Here is a 14,890-nt window from a genome sequence, read left to right on the forward strand (position 1 = left end):
GGTTGTTAAAATACAGAAAAAGTTGAAGTGCCCTGATCCTAGCTTTTAATTGGCAAAGATGATGCTGTACATGTTTTATACCACAATCAGTTGCTTACTATAAATGACTTTCAACATAAACATGATTAAAAACAAACTTGTTCCAAATTCTATCATAAAATATCTTCCATTTTAATTACTCTTTCACAGCAAAAGGTTGTAGGCAGACATAACCAAAACGTAGTCTCCATAGCCTTTACTTATCACAAACATTAAGAGCATGTCCATACTTACCCATGAATCGATGCTCTGGAGGTCGATATTCAAGCTTTCAATTTAGCGGGTCTAATATAGTCCCTTAAATTGAACTCAGAGTTCAGCTCCTGCTGGCATTCAGTACTCCCCCTTTTGTGAGGAGTAAGAGAAGTTGACAGGAGTGTTTGCTCCCATTGGCCTCCTATTGTGTGGATGCTGCCAAGGCTTGGTTTAAGGTAAGCCAACTCGAGCTATGCATTTTGCATACCTATAGTAGTGTACTCTAAGCCGACCTTCCTGATCTAGTATAGACCAGGCCTATGTGTACCTCTTGCTTCCAGGGTACCCTATAGCAGTGGTGCACAACCTTTTTTAAACTGTGACCTCCACGGCTGGGCCCAGCCATTGGCGGCCATGTAGCATGGCGTTTAGATCCAGGTGGCCGGGGGCTGGACCCAGCTGTTGGCGGCCATGCAGCGCTTAGATCTGGGCAGCTGGGGGCTGGGACGGCTGTTGGTGGCTGTGCGGCATTTAGATCCAGTCTGCCAGGGGCTAGGCCCGGCCGTTGGTGGCTGCGCAGCGTGACACCCCCCAGCCCCCGGAAGACATCTGTGACCCCCTTGGGGGTTGTGACCCACAGGTTGCTCACCACTGCCCTATAGCACTTGACAGGTTTCTTTACTTTGTTTGAAAATAAAGGATAAGTGTTGCTGTAACACATATGAAAGGAAAGCACATCAAGTGCTACCTATATAAGCCTGACAAGCTCAGAGCATGAGAGAAAACTGAAATGTCAACAATGCCTTCATCAGAAAGTTTACAACACTTCATTGTTATAATTATTACAATGTTATAAAACCTCTCTTAGCAACAGCCTATGGTTTGTTTAATCTAAATAAATCTTTAAGAGGTTGACATTGAGATGATTCAGTTATGGCTGGATGCTTGTTATAATACAAGTAAAACATAATCCTGCTCAGTTTCATAAATGACACCTGCTTAAGCTTGCTGGATTTGTTTATCAGAACATCATATGGCACTTTGCTTGTTTTCTTTCCTTCATGTTTAAGCCAGTATATCTTATTCTGTTTGCATTATAACAATAATATTGGAAACAGAAGGTATTTTAAAATAGGAAGATTCAATGTTTTCAATGCTGAAAACAAATTAAAGTGTTTAAAATGCAACATCTCTTCTCTTTGGCAGTTTTTTAGTCTGAGAAACAAAAACTGCCAAAGAGAAGAAATGTTGCATTTAAAACATTCTGATTTGTTTTCAGCATTGAAAACATTGTATCTTCTCATTTTAAAATACCTTCTGTTTCCAATACTAGTGTTAGAATATCCTATTCTGTTTGCATTATGGCTTAAAAATGAAGGGAAGAAAAATGTGATATGTATCAATATCTTCTCTGTTCAATATTAAGACAAGTATTGCATAATCATTGAAGAGACTGTCATTCATTATCAGCAGTATCAGGATCACTCATTTAATGAAGCTTATGGGAGTAGCCAAGTTAGTCTGTACAGGACAAACTTATAAAACAACAAATGGTCGGGGAGCACTTTATAGACTAACAAAACATGTAAATGGTATCATGAGCTTTCATGGGCACAGCCCACTTCTTCAGATGAAGTTTGGGTAAACCCAGTTATCTATATAACTTAACATTCTAGTATCAGTAATGGAATAGAAATTACTGTTCAGTAATAGAAATATATAGGTTGGCAAATATATAGTAATAGAAATATATACTGTTGTGTAAATGGACAAATTGCTCACCACTGCCCTATAGCACTTGACAGGTTTCTTTACTTCGTTTGAAAATAAAGGATAAGTGTTGCTGTAACACATATGAAAGGAAAGCACATCAAATGCTACCTATATAAGCCTGACAAGCTCAGAGCATGAGAGAAAACTGAAATGTTTCACTCTGGCTAACTGAAAGAAGGAATCAGAGGAAACTTCATCATCACAGCCACCATTCTCACTGTATCCCTAGATCTCCAATCATTTTCATCTTAATGCCAAAATGCCTTGTGCAGACCTGGCCAGAGAGAAGGAGTCAGATGACAGTTTCCCATACCAGGTAGTATACAACATTTAACTGGTAGAGGTGGCTATCTCCCCACCACCATCTTATGTCTTCTTTTCTTTCCCCAGCTATTTCTTCTCTTTCCTACCCCTCTCCTTTAACCTTCTGCCTAATAAAAGTCTGGCTTAGCTGGCTAAGCTTGTATTATTTTGCAACACTACTATATGCCCTTCTCCAGAAAGAGGAGAAAGTAAACGCAATATTCTTAACAGCACAATGTTGGTATTAGTTTGCCAGATCTCAAAATGGTTGATGATTCCAGTCTGAATTGTTCAAGCTTCCATAGATCCTTTGATACCTTTTTCTGCTAGACTGAAGAGCCTACTTTTAAATATTTGTTTCCCATGAGGGTACTTACAACGTGTGATCAAATTGCCCTTTAACCTTTCCTTTATTGAACTAGGAATGGATTGAACTTTTTGAATCTATCATTATAAGACATTTTTCTCATTAGTCAATCTCATTGCTTTTCTCTAAATCCCCTCCAGTTCAATAAGGTCTTGAATTGATGACAGCAAAACAGGACACATTCTTCCAGCAGTCATTGCACCAGTACCAAATACAGAGGTAAAATTTCCTCTCTATTCCTACTCAACATTCCTCTATTTATATATCCAAGGATAATATTAGCTCTGTCTCCCTTCAGCCAATAAGGTGGTGCCCAATGGTGTGGTCCTGCTGCAACTCATCTGGGTTTATTAATCTGCCTGGAGGCAGGACTGGTTAGCTGAAGGTGCTCAATCTTGACAGTTATCATAGGATATGACAATATCATTGCTTTTCTCCATATACAGAAAAAGAAATAGTTACTGAACACTTCTGCCTTTTCTTGTGTCTTCTAAGAAATGGAATTTCTCTACTACATCTCAACTAACTTATTCTCCTTTCCCCAAAAAGGACAGTTCCCACAATTTTTTTTAGTGCCAAAAAGACTGCTGCACTGGGGGGGGGGGGGGGGGGGGAGAGAGGAGGTTCCATCTAAAATTTTCTCCTGCTAAAGGGAGACAAGACAAGGGATATGTTAAAATAAAAGCCTTAACGAATACTCTATGCCTCTTTCTTCTCAGTATCTTCATACTAAACAATTAAAAGGCTTTATAATGGTGTTTTTGCCAAGATACTAAGCAGGCTGAGGTTTCTGAATACCAAAACCTGAACCTTGTTTAGCACTGTTTTATGTTGGACACTAAGGCCATGCCTACACTACACTTTTTTTTTGGGGGGGGGGAGAGGTATACAAATTGCGCTCCACAATTTGTGTACCTTTCCCCAATTGTTTTTTCAGAAGAGGCTTTCCCAAAATTTGTCCCATCTACACTGGGCCAAATTTTGGAAAAAACCTCCTTCTTCAGAAGAGCCCTTCTTTCTTGTAATGAGGTTTATAGGGCTTCCAAAAGATCGTCTGCTTTTCCACAAAAAATGTTGGAAGAGCAGATGTGTTCCCTGGAAAACACTGTAGTGTAGACAAATGGGTTATGTTAACACCTTGGGCTCTTTGAGTGCCTGTTTAAATTTTGCTTTTAATGGGAACTGGGTGTGTCATGCCCCATCATAGTAATTTTATCCCAGGTATGTTTAGTACAAACAGAAGGCTTGAACACCTTGGCTCAGCTGAAGAAAGAACAGATTTCTCTGGAGGAACATGAGAGTTAATTCCTTATTTCTAGCCAAATCCTTGCAATATCCCAAAACACTGCTGCATTTTAATACCATAAAGCTGGGAAGGGAAGGGCGCTGAAAGTCAGTTTATATGATGCTGATTACTTTTCTCCAGCAAACTTAGCACTGTCTTTTCATCTATGAAACATGAACGCAAACCAAGAAATCACTGTAGTCTTGCAGTAAGCGCCTTCTTCTATTATAAGCACTGAATATGAATAACTCCATATGCTGCTCCCCTCACTTCCCATCTGGAATTATAGTAAAGTGTGCCGAGAGGTTACCATGGCGCTGTAACAACAACCAATTGCTTTTCCCCGTCTTTGAGCCATCTGATCTGTTTTGAGTTTGAAGTCTTTGTTGGAAGTAGTTATGGCAATATGAATATTGTGTTCTTAGTCACACATTTATTAGATGCAAAATATTTTTCACAGAGCTTTTCTTAGAACCATTATGAAGCAACTGATGCTTTTATACTATTTAGCCAATCATTTCCCTAATCTGGGCAAGCCTGCCTTTCCCTCTTCCCCCAGAGAAGATTTGATCTAGGAGACAAGTGCTAGGAGCACGGATCTGGGAGTCAAAAGATGTGGTTTTTATTCCCCATTTTCTTGCTGAGGGAGGATCTGATCCAAAGCCCCAGTGAAGTCAGTGTGAGTCTTTTCATTGATTTACAAGGGCTTTGGATCAGGCCTGCTGTGTGATCCTTAACATCCTCTTGCCTCATTGTATTCTTCTGTGATACTGGATAGTAACAGTAACCTTCCTTTGGGAAATGCTTTGAAACCCTTGGCTGAAAGATGTTATTATGCAACGCAGCTATTATAATGTGCTTTGCAGTTATGCATAATGGAACATTTAGTGGACTGTTCATTGTCATTACTGGTTGAGAGGAAGCCTCTTGCAATTTTTGCTTGAACTATGAAAATAAAGTAAATTCACTGGTGGTTTAGGATGTATTTATATTGTCTGCCTGCCTGCCTGCCTATGTTTTTATAGCATTAAAAAAAACTCCTCTTAGTTTTCAGGTAACACTAAGAATCAATTATTTCTGCTCCGTGGTCCTTGGTATCACCTCAGCATGTCACAGTAGAAAGACATGTGGCTCGTGAGCCTCGGGGTGGCCACAACTGCTCTAGTTAATTCATTAAAGATAGAGAGCTCTACAAGTTCAAAGCAAAGCCATGGGCAAGTTCAGGTTGAGCCAACAAAGAAAAAAGCTTGGTTCTTAAAAGCGATATTCTCCAGGAGGCACAAAATGTGGACAGGTCAAAATAAAAATTATTTGGTTATTTGGTTCTTCAGGAAGATTATGTTAGCCATCTTTACTGCTCAGTCCACACTTACATTTCTCTCTTTTCCTCCTCCCACTCACTGATGCTTCAAGGAAAATAAACTTTATGGGAGTGCTTCCAAGAGCTGGTTTTCTATGCTTTGGTGCCAGTCAGTGCATGTGCTTTTGTCCCTGCCCTCCTTTCTGACTCACATTTATCTGCCCAATCCCAAACTTTCTCCCCCAATTAAAAAAAAATCATGTTACCTTTCCTTAGTGGATTCTCTCAGGCTTCGGTTCTAAAAGGTGCTGTGTTTATCCTCAAAAGTGCCAAGCACCCCTAGCTCTTCCTCATCATTTTGTGGGATGATTCCCTTGGCTTCAACACGAGACGTTTGAATTGGAACCTGTTCAGAAGCAAAGTGTCAATTATGCCAGCTTCTTGTAATAACTGCAAGGGGAAACGGGGGATTTGTGTAGAGGCCTCAACCAGGCAGAATGCCTTTTGTAACTAATAGACTTTAATGGCCTCAGCAGCACAACATTTCATAGGCTGCAAGTATAAACGAACATGGATTTTACATTAACTTTTTATCAGTGGCTGAATCTCAGCCGAAGGCTATATTACTAATATCACAGTAACATATTATCCCCTTTCATGAGGTCAACGATCCATATGTTAACTTACTATTCATTGTAGTTTTTGTCCTCCCTCCCCCATATCCTTGTCTTCTCTACCTATATCTCACTTGGGACAGAATTTTCAAAAGTTTTCACCATTAGCAGCCACTTCTGCTCCCATTCAAGTCAATAGTAACATTTCCAAGTTGGGCATTTTGGAAATCCCTCCCTTAAAATATCTGTGTATTGCCCATTTTTGAGGTAAGTACAACGTGGAGATCAAACAGGATTTTTAGGACCACTGGGGACGTGCGATGTCCCAGAATTGGAATCACAGTTTGATTCTGGGGTTTCAAAACCCACGCCAACCTTCAGTCTGAATTTTGTGATAAGAGCCTATACAATGGGCCAAACTAGAACTCTGAATTCAGACAGGCCTGTCTCTACATTCAATCACTATTTATTCCACAGAAACGCATAGGTGCAGAAAGTAGGGGGGAGGGGGATGCAACAATACCCCTGGGCTTTGCACCCAGCCTGGCCCCACACAGGGTCCTGGCTACCCGCCTGTGCTCAGGAGCCCTGTCATCACTCAGGGTTCCAGCTGGCATCTGCTAGCCCCTCACTGACCCCATCACGTGGGACTGCTCTGGGTCTGGTTCTAATTAACATTTTCATCAATGACTTGGATAATGGAATGGAGAGTGAACTGATAAAATTTGCAGATGACATCAAGCTGGGAGAGATGGTAAGCACATTGGAGGATGGGATTAGGATGCAAAACAAATGGGCATATTGGAGAATTAGTCTGGGAATCACCAAAATAAATTTAAATACAGACACGTGCTACATACTGCGCTTTAGGAAGGAAAAATCAACTGCCCAACTACAAAATGAGAACTAACTAGCTGAGGAGTGGTACTTGGAAAAGATTCTGGGGTTTAGAGTGCCTCACAAATTGAATATGAGTCAACAGTGTTATGGAGCTGCGAAAAAGGTTATTATTACGGGTTGTGTTAACAAGAGTGCGGTATAGAAGAAAAAGGAGCTAATCATCTCACTCTGCCTAGCACTGGTGAGGCCTCAGCTGGCATATGGTGTCCAGTTGTGGGCCCCAAACCGTAGGAAATAAGTGGATAAACTGGAGAAAGTTCAGAGGAGAGCAATAAAAATGATAAAAGGTTTAGCAAACCTAATCTCTAAGGAAAGGTTCAAAACTGGGCATTTTTAATCTGAAGAAGACTGAGTGGGGGATGGGCGATAGCAGCCTTCATGTATGTTAACGTAATGTTCCAAAAGGAAAATAGTTAAGTGTTCTCCACAGAAGAACAAACAAAAAGCAGTGGGCTTGATCTTTAGCAAGGAAGATTTGTGTTAGCTGTTAGGAAAAGCTTTCTAACTATATGGCTAGCTGAGCTCTGGAATAGGCATGGGAATTAGGTGAAAGTAGGACTGAGGGAGTCAAGCCCCCTAACCCCATCCCAATCCTGCCTCTTCTACCCAGGCCCTACCCCCAGCACCAGAGGAAGGCAGGGTCGTGCACATCCCCTTCCCCTGCCCCGCCAACACCACAGGGAGGGAGGAGGGCATATGGCCACCAGTCTCCCCAGTCCTGGAGCATGGGAAGGTTGGATGCTGGGGGCAGCAACAATCCACTGCCTGTATGCCTACAGTATGTGTTCTGAGGGTGGACTGTAGGCTTCCCTCCTATGATACATGCCGACCCTGGGAATAGGCTTCCTAGGGAGGCTGTGGAAGGTTATTGAGAACAGTTTGGACAAACTACCTGTCAGGAATGGTCTATGTTTATTTGGTCCTGCCACACTAGACATCCTTCCAGCCCTACAATTCTGTGATAGTTGTTAAGTTGTTACTAGAGACATGCATATTGACAGTATTTCTGTATGAAGAAAATTACCAACTCAAATGATTGGGCATTGAATTTGTTATATACCTTAGCTTCAGAAAGGCCTGGTTTCAATTAACATCAAATTAACATCTTGCACAATATTTTAAGGAGAAATATTTATGAGTAAGAAGAATGTAAAAAAGCACATGCCTTATGTTTATGTAAAAATAATTCAGTAACTAGGAACTTATATGCCAAGTTTCAGCTCATAGTGAATTTCTGAAGCCATGGTGTAAACCCTGGGAAAAAATGGGTTTCCTAATGGAAATACTGAGACCCTTACCTACAGTGGCACAAATGAGACCACTACAAACCAATAGAAGCCTAGAGGCAACATAAAATCTAGCCCAATTTTTATAAAAGCTGTTTCTTGGCCTCCTATCACTGGTGATGTCTCACCTACAATATATCCAGTGACTCATCCTACAATTATTGCTGCTGTCATTGTGGTCCAAATTGCTGGGAGGAAGGGAAGTACTGACAGAAACACTTTAGGAGATTAGAACACACAGGTTTGTGATTCCTTATAAAAGCTTTGCTATGAGCAACCTGATCGCTCTGTGATTACTTTGTTTTGAATTCACTTGTGCAACACAGTCCTGGAACAGTGCAGTTTTGTCTTGCTTTTGGAAAGAGTTCAGTGACAGGAGTTTCAGTATGGAAAGACAATGTTTTCCTTAAAGGGGCACTCCAGCTCAATGCAGGCTCACCTTTTGGCATTTTTAGAACAAGGTATTTATGTATCTGTAAACCTGCTGTATTTTTTATGACAACAGAAGAATTTTTTTTAAATGTTAGAGTTTGCACAGCACCCCGAGAGTGCAGAGAAGGGTGAGGTGCAGCCATGGCTTTGCCTCTCCCTTCCAAGTCACGTCTCATGTCCAGCCTCACAGAGTGAGGACAATAGGTTTATCCTTAAAGAGGTATAAGTAGCAGGAACAAAGAGTTAGTATGTCTATTAGTTACAAAGGCATGCTGCCTGGTTGAGGCCTCTACACGAATCCTATCGTAAAGCTGTACCTAAATATCATTGTCTAGCTCAGGGGTGGGCAATCATTTTTTGCTGGGGGCCACTTCGGAAATTTTTTAAGTGGCTCTGGGCTGCACAGGAAGGGGCAGGGCATCAAGCGGAAGGGGTGGGGCCAAGATATTTCCCAGTTTCCCACTCCCAGATAATGATTGGTCTAGGGTGAGGGAGTGCCTTTGCCCCTTCCCATGTCCATGCCTATAGAATGGGAGGAGACTTCCTGAGCTTCTCTGCCCCTACACCAAATAGGGCCTAGGGTGGGGGGGCACACACTGCTCTGGCCCCGCCCTGCGAACGGCGCGCAGTGCTTCAAAGTGCCATGTGCTCCCGGCAGGGTTGGAGCAGGCTTTGCGCGCTCCCCCACCCACCCCTGGCCAATTAGGGCCTGGCGGCAGGGGAGTGCGCAAAGCCTCCTCCACTCTGCCCCCACCCTGCAAGCAGCGCACAGCACTTCATAGCACCGTGTGCTCCTGGCAGGGCAGAAGAAGGCTTCACATGCTCCCCTGTCTCCAGCCCCTATTTGGCCTGGGGGTGGGGAAGCAGCAGCGCAGGCCAAATCCACCAACTTGGCGGGCTGGATCCAGCCTGCCTAGGCCCTTTTGCCCACCCCTGGTCTAGCCTCTTGATGGATGTATTTTTACTATGCTGGTTGTAGGGTTTGTCACTTTTGTCACATTACATCATGATGAGGATTCAGCATCATTCAAACTGGGGAACAGGCTGTAGTAGGAGTGGACAATAAACGGCCCACAGGCTGGACATGTTACGTCAGGATTAGTTGCCATAAGTCTGGCTGCTTGCAGCTCCCATGAGCCATGGATCACAGTTCCCAACCAATGGGACCTGGAGGCAGGAGTTTCCCATCCATACTACTTCCTGTAGCTTCCATTGGTTGGGAGTGGTGATCTGCAGTCAATGTGAGCTGCGAACAGCCGTACTTGCTGACCCACAAGTAAATATAGCACTGGTGGCTCACCACGGGCTAACCCTGGTGAACTGTGTCCAGCCCAAAAACTGCTTATTGCCCACTACCTGGACTATAGGATTTAGTGGTTTATGAAAACAAGGAGCAACAGATCTTTAGCCAATGTAAATTGTCTTAGCTCCACTGACTCCAATGCAGCTGTGATACATTTACATCGGCTGAGCATCTAAGAAGAGCCTGATGACTGTATCGGTGTTGAGGTCCTGCTAATTAAGATATTTATATTATAAAAATAAATTTAAACATTTGCCAGCCTATATACACCATCCTCTGTAGTCAGAAAGCTTGTGATATGATGATATGTGATATGAAAGCAGACATATGATGTATTTAAATATCCATGGAAAATATTTGGCAACCCTAGTATTCATACAATACAGACACAGAAAAACCATGGGGAAAAGGGGGAAAAACACACTTGAAAGGGATGTAACTGAGAATAGAAATCCCATTTGAGTAATTGTATGCCTTAAAAGCCCAAATGATGAACCTTCCTGTCCACAGTGACTAATAGGGACAGGAGCTCACTAGGATTAGGAACATGTTATTTAGTCAGTGTTTGGGGAAGTAGATGTCTTAATTAATGTAAAGAAATATATTACAAATTCACATCAGATTCAAGGTAAATTGAGGGTCAAATTGTCTCACAGAACTTCCCTGCAAGTCTACTTTACTTGGCTAGTCTTAGATACTATTGTCTTAAAATGCAGGAGTCTATGCTCCATTGTATAGTATTATTAGCAAATCCTCATCAAAATGAAATTTGCATTGTGACAAACTTAGGTCTGCTTCAAGTGGAAACTGCACAATTTCCCAAGATGATCATGAACGATCCTGATTTTAAACGGAAAAAAAATCATAATTACACAGGGCAGGTCACATTGCACATTTTCATTCTTGCCAGACTAGATTGTCAACAATCAAGCTGTGTAACTAAAGGCAGCTAGATCAGTCTATTTTCTGTCGGCCTTGCTGCGACAAGTGTGGAGCAGACTTTGCAATGTATTTGCTGCACAGAACTGGAAATGTCTGTCTCCTCCAAGACAAAATCTGGAGAAGGGCCAGATTCCAAGGTCTCACTGCTTTAGGAGGAAGAAGCTGTAAACTAGCAATTAGTAATCCTGCTACTAACAGGGAAGATTGCCGGGAAGTATAAATACGGTCACTGTTTATATGTAACTTCATGTAGGAAGTGTTGCTGATTATATTATTGCCAGAACCACCTATGAAGGAAAGAACTCAATTTGTGAGACACTCCAAGCATGGACTACTAAGATCATTAAAAATGTGTGCAATCGTTATTCACAGATTTATTTTAAAGAAGTCTGCCATAGTAATATTACACATACACAAATATTAATGAGTCATTAGAATATAAAAATAATGTATAATGAATGTATTATGCATCATTATAGGTCTGGATTTTTTTTCTGGGAGTAAGGCCTAATTGAAAAAGGATTAAGATGGTTTTTTAAAATAGTACACTCATCCAAAATGTTAGCTGTTACATGAGAAACAAATTAATTGCCTGAAAGTCTGTTTTAAGCCTCTCAGTGCTCTATTTTTGACTTGTAGAGAGGTAAAATTTCAGACTAGTTGTAGTGAACACAGCAAAGAAATGAGTAATGGATTCATTACAAAGGGTGCATCTACACAGCAGGGTTTAACTCAAAATAAGCTACGGAAATTGAGCTATGTCAATTGCGTAGCTTATTTCAAAAGAGGTTATTTAGAAACTGGGAGTTTCCACACAGCACTTATTTCAAAATAGAGCACTCTTCCTCTGACTTCCCTTATTTCTCACACAATGAAGATTACAGGGGTCCGAGTAAGAAGTCCTCCAGCTTGGCAGTATTTCGACATTATTTCGAAATAACTGCCTGCTGTATACTCATGTTGCTGTGTAGACGTAGACAGAATTATTTCTGTGAATGTAAACTTTACTGCATATGATACGATGATAGTTGCTTTTCCTGGGCCGTTAATCTAGATGAGCAGTTATTAACTGCTGTGAATAGTGCAGACATTTGGAATGAAGGCTGAGTTGAACTGTCCTTACTATGATTGTATTCCTCTTTTATTTGAACTGGGACCATGCCCCAGAGCTCCATGGCAGAAATGCCAATGCAGAAGAGCTTATGCAGTGTGATCCCAAAACTAGAGGGAGATCAGAAAAAATTTAGATTTGAATTAATTGGACTATGTAGCTATCAGAAACCAAATCTGAACTTTACTACAAAATAGTGATGTTAATGAGTTCAAAACTGCATTAGGGTGGGAAAGGATATTGAAATGAATCCTTTGTAACATTTTCTCATTTCAAAGCAAATTAAAAAATAAATTCCCTACATGTATCAACTGTTTCTCCAGCAAAAGTCACAACTAAGTGGAGTTTGGCTTGCTCATCTAACCACTGAATTAAGATTAAAGAGAGATGTGGTGGATGGAGCAAGAATGATTAGAGATGACTTATCACATTCACAACATGGTAGAATGCCAACATCAGAATGGATGAAGGAAATTATTTGTGATATGCCTTTCACTTACCTTAATGGCTTGTCACATCTGGCCCAATTTATGTGCGAGCCATGAAGTATTACTTGACAGGAAAAGCACAAGTCACCCTTAAAAACTTGCCAATTTTATTTTAGATAAACAGATATAGTTACCTTAGTCTTCCCTACACTTCCCTATACTTACTTTAGGGAATATTGCAAATACTGAGGTAACATTATTTAGCTCTCAGGCAATTGGCAAGTTTTACAGAATCATTATACAATTTTCGGTTAGTGTGATAAATGAAAGTTCACAGCACAATCAGTGAAAAAATGGATGTTTGTTGTGGAAAGATAGTCCATGGCAGTAAAACCTTGTATAAATATATGGATGAAGCACTTTGGATGAAAATATAATTAAGACTTTGTTGGAGTTTTAAAACTGACACACACTACATTTTAACTAATTTTTCACTTTTACAAACTTCTCGTGCATCCTGGTTCTGATTGGGGACAAAAGCAAAAGACCAAAACACCATGAAGAAAACTCTGGGAAATCCTTGACATTCTAGGTAATAATCTCTTAAGAAAAATCTGTTTTAGTGACATTTAAAGATGCATCAACCTTTCTAGATTCAAGAGTCTAGGATAAAACTGGAGGAAACATCCAGTTTGTTGGGGCTCATGCATAATGAAAAAAAGAATTTTTAAAAATTACTTAAGATTCATCCATTGCTTCCTAAAAGTCATTTCTTCGGGTAGGCTTTCACGGAGGAAAGACTGTATGTGTATATGTACCTATTAAAATTATAGAGAGTGAATATCAAGTACAACTCTACAACTATGAAGTAATTCCATTGGCTTCTACAGGCTTTGTATTATACATATACACATAGGTCTTTTTTCAAAATTTGGACAAACTATAAAATTCAGAGCACCATTGATAGCATTCTTCAGCATAGACTTCAATGGGTTTTGATCAGATGCTTTTATGCATGCTCTATTTAGGCCTTGTCTCCTCTTACTGGGAGATAGATGCTGCAGAGATCAATCTTGTGGGGTTCAATTCAGCGGGTCCAATAAGGACCCAGTAAATCGATGGCTGACTGCACCCTGTCGACTCCGGTACTCAACCAGGTCACGAGAAGTAAGTAAAGTTGACTAGAGAGTTTCTCAAGTCAACCTCCCACAGTGGGGACACCGCAGAAATTTGGACTAAGGTACTCTGACTCCACCTATGCTATTCTCGTAGCTGAAGATGTGTATCTTAGTTTGACTTTCCTCCCTAGTGTACATCTGGACTTAGATTCACAAATCCCCCAGTAAATATTTGGAAGATGGGTTTGCTCACATTCTCTCTACTTTCCCATGGGAATCACAGGGTTCACTCTATTAAGTTAGGCATGAGGCATATAAACATGTATTTAGATATGCACCTGTTTGAATTTTTGTCCACTGTGTTAGAAATAAAATAAATTAGGGTTGTTACCTCAACTTGTTAACTCAAAAATTAATCACTATTAAAACATTTTTGTGATTAATCACACTGCTAATAGAATACCAATTGAATTTCATTAAATATTCATTAAATATTTCCTGATCGAAACCCATTGAAGTCTATGCTTTCTAAATTTTTAAATATATCAACTTCAAGTACAATGCAAAATACAAAACAGATGGCACTCACTTTATATATTTGATTGCAAATATTTGTACTGTAAAATGACAAAGTATTTTTCAGTTCACCTCATGCAAGTATTGTAATGCAATCTCTTTATTATTAAAGTGCAACATACAAATGTAGAATTTTGTGATATATAACTGCACTAAAAACAAAACTATGTAAAATTTTACAGCCAATTAATAATAGAAACAAGTTTGTTTACATTTACAGGAGATAATACTATCTGCTTCTTATTTACAAGATCAGCTGAAAGTGAGAACAGGCTTTTGCATGACACTTTTGTACCTTGCATTGCAAGCTACTTATGTGTCAGATATGCTAAACATTCATATTCCTCTTTATGTTTTGGCTACAATTCCAGTTTTGAAAGAATTTTTGTAACATAACTCTACATTTGTAAGTTCAACTTTCATGATAAAGAGATTACATTACAGTCCCTTGTGTGAGGTCAATTGAAAAAAGTTATTTCTTTTGTTTTTTTTACAGTTTAATAAAAAAATAAAAGTCAGTACTTGACATTTTGTATTCCGTGTTGTAATTAACTCAATATATTTTAAAGTGTAAACACATCCAGAACATATAAATAAATAATATTTTACTATTTGATTAATGATGTTTAATCACTATTAATTTTAATCGCTAGAGAGCCCTAATATAAATATCAAAGATTACGAAGTATTGTACATTGGCAAAACTGCCTCTAGCATTGGCAAGGATTAGATTATATAAACATTTATGTAATACAACAATTATATTAATCTAGATAATAAAGATTTATTTATCTTAACACCAGATTCCTTCCTCCCCCCATAAAAAAACCCTCATAGCTTGTATGGTTTGTTATTAACTCCTGTGAAAAAAGACTTCTACTTTTAGCCAAAGATAAAATATATCAGGTATATTAGGAT

The 14,890-nt window shown here is 39.8% G+C and overlaps 1 long non-coding RNA gene across 4 annotated transcripts in view; it reads right to left on the bottom strand.

Annotated features, from left to right (window-relative positions):
* Nucleotides 1-14,890, bottom strand: part of LOC142829575 (uncharacterized) — a 294,677-nt gene that overhangs the window by 260,991 nt on the left and 18,796 nt on the right. For all 4 annotated transcript variants that reach the window (XR_012904107.1, XR_012904104.1, XR_012904105.1 and 1 more), the window contains exon 2: nt 5,529-5,668. This is a non-coding gene — a long non-coding RNA (uncharacterized LOC142829575). The remainder of the gene's footprint in view (nt 1-5,528; nt 5,669-14,890) is intronic.

Source organism: Pelodiscus sinensis, chromosome 5 (assembly GCF_049634645.1).
Source record: "Pelodiscus sinensis isolate JC-2024 chromosome 5, ASM4963464v1, whole genome shotgun sequence".
NCBI lineage: Eukaryota > Metazoa > Chordata > Testudines > Trionychidae > Pelodiscus > Pelodiscus sinensis.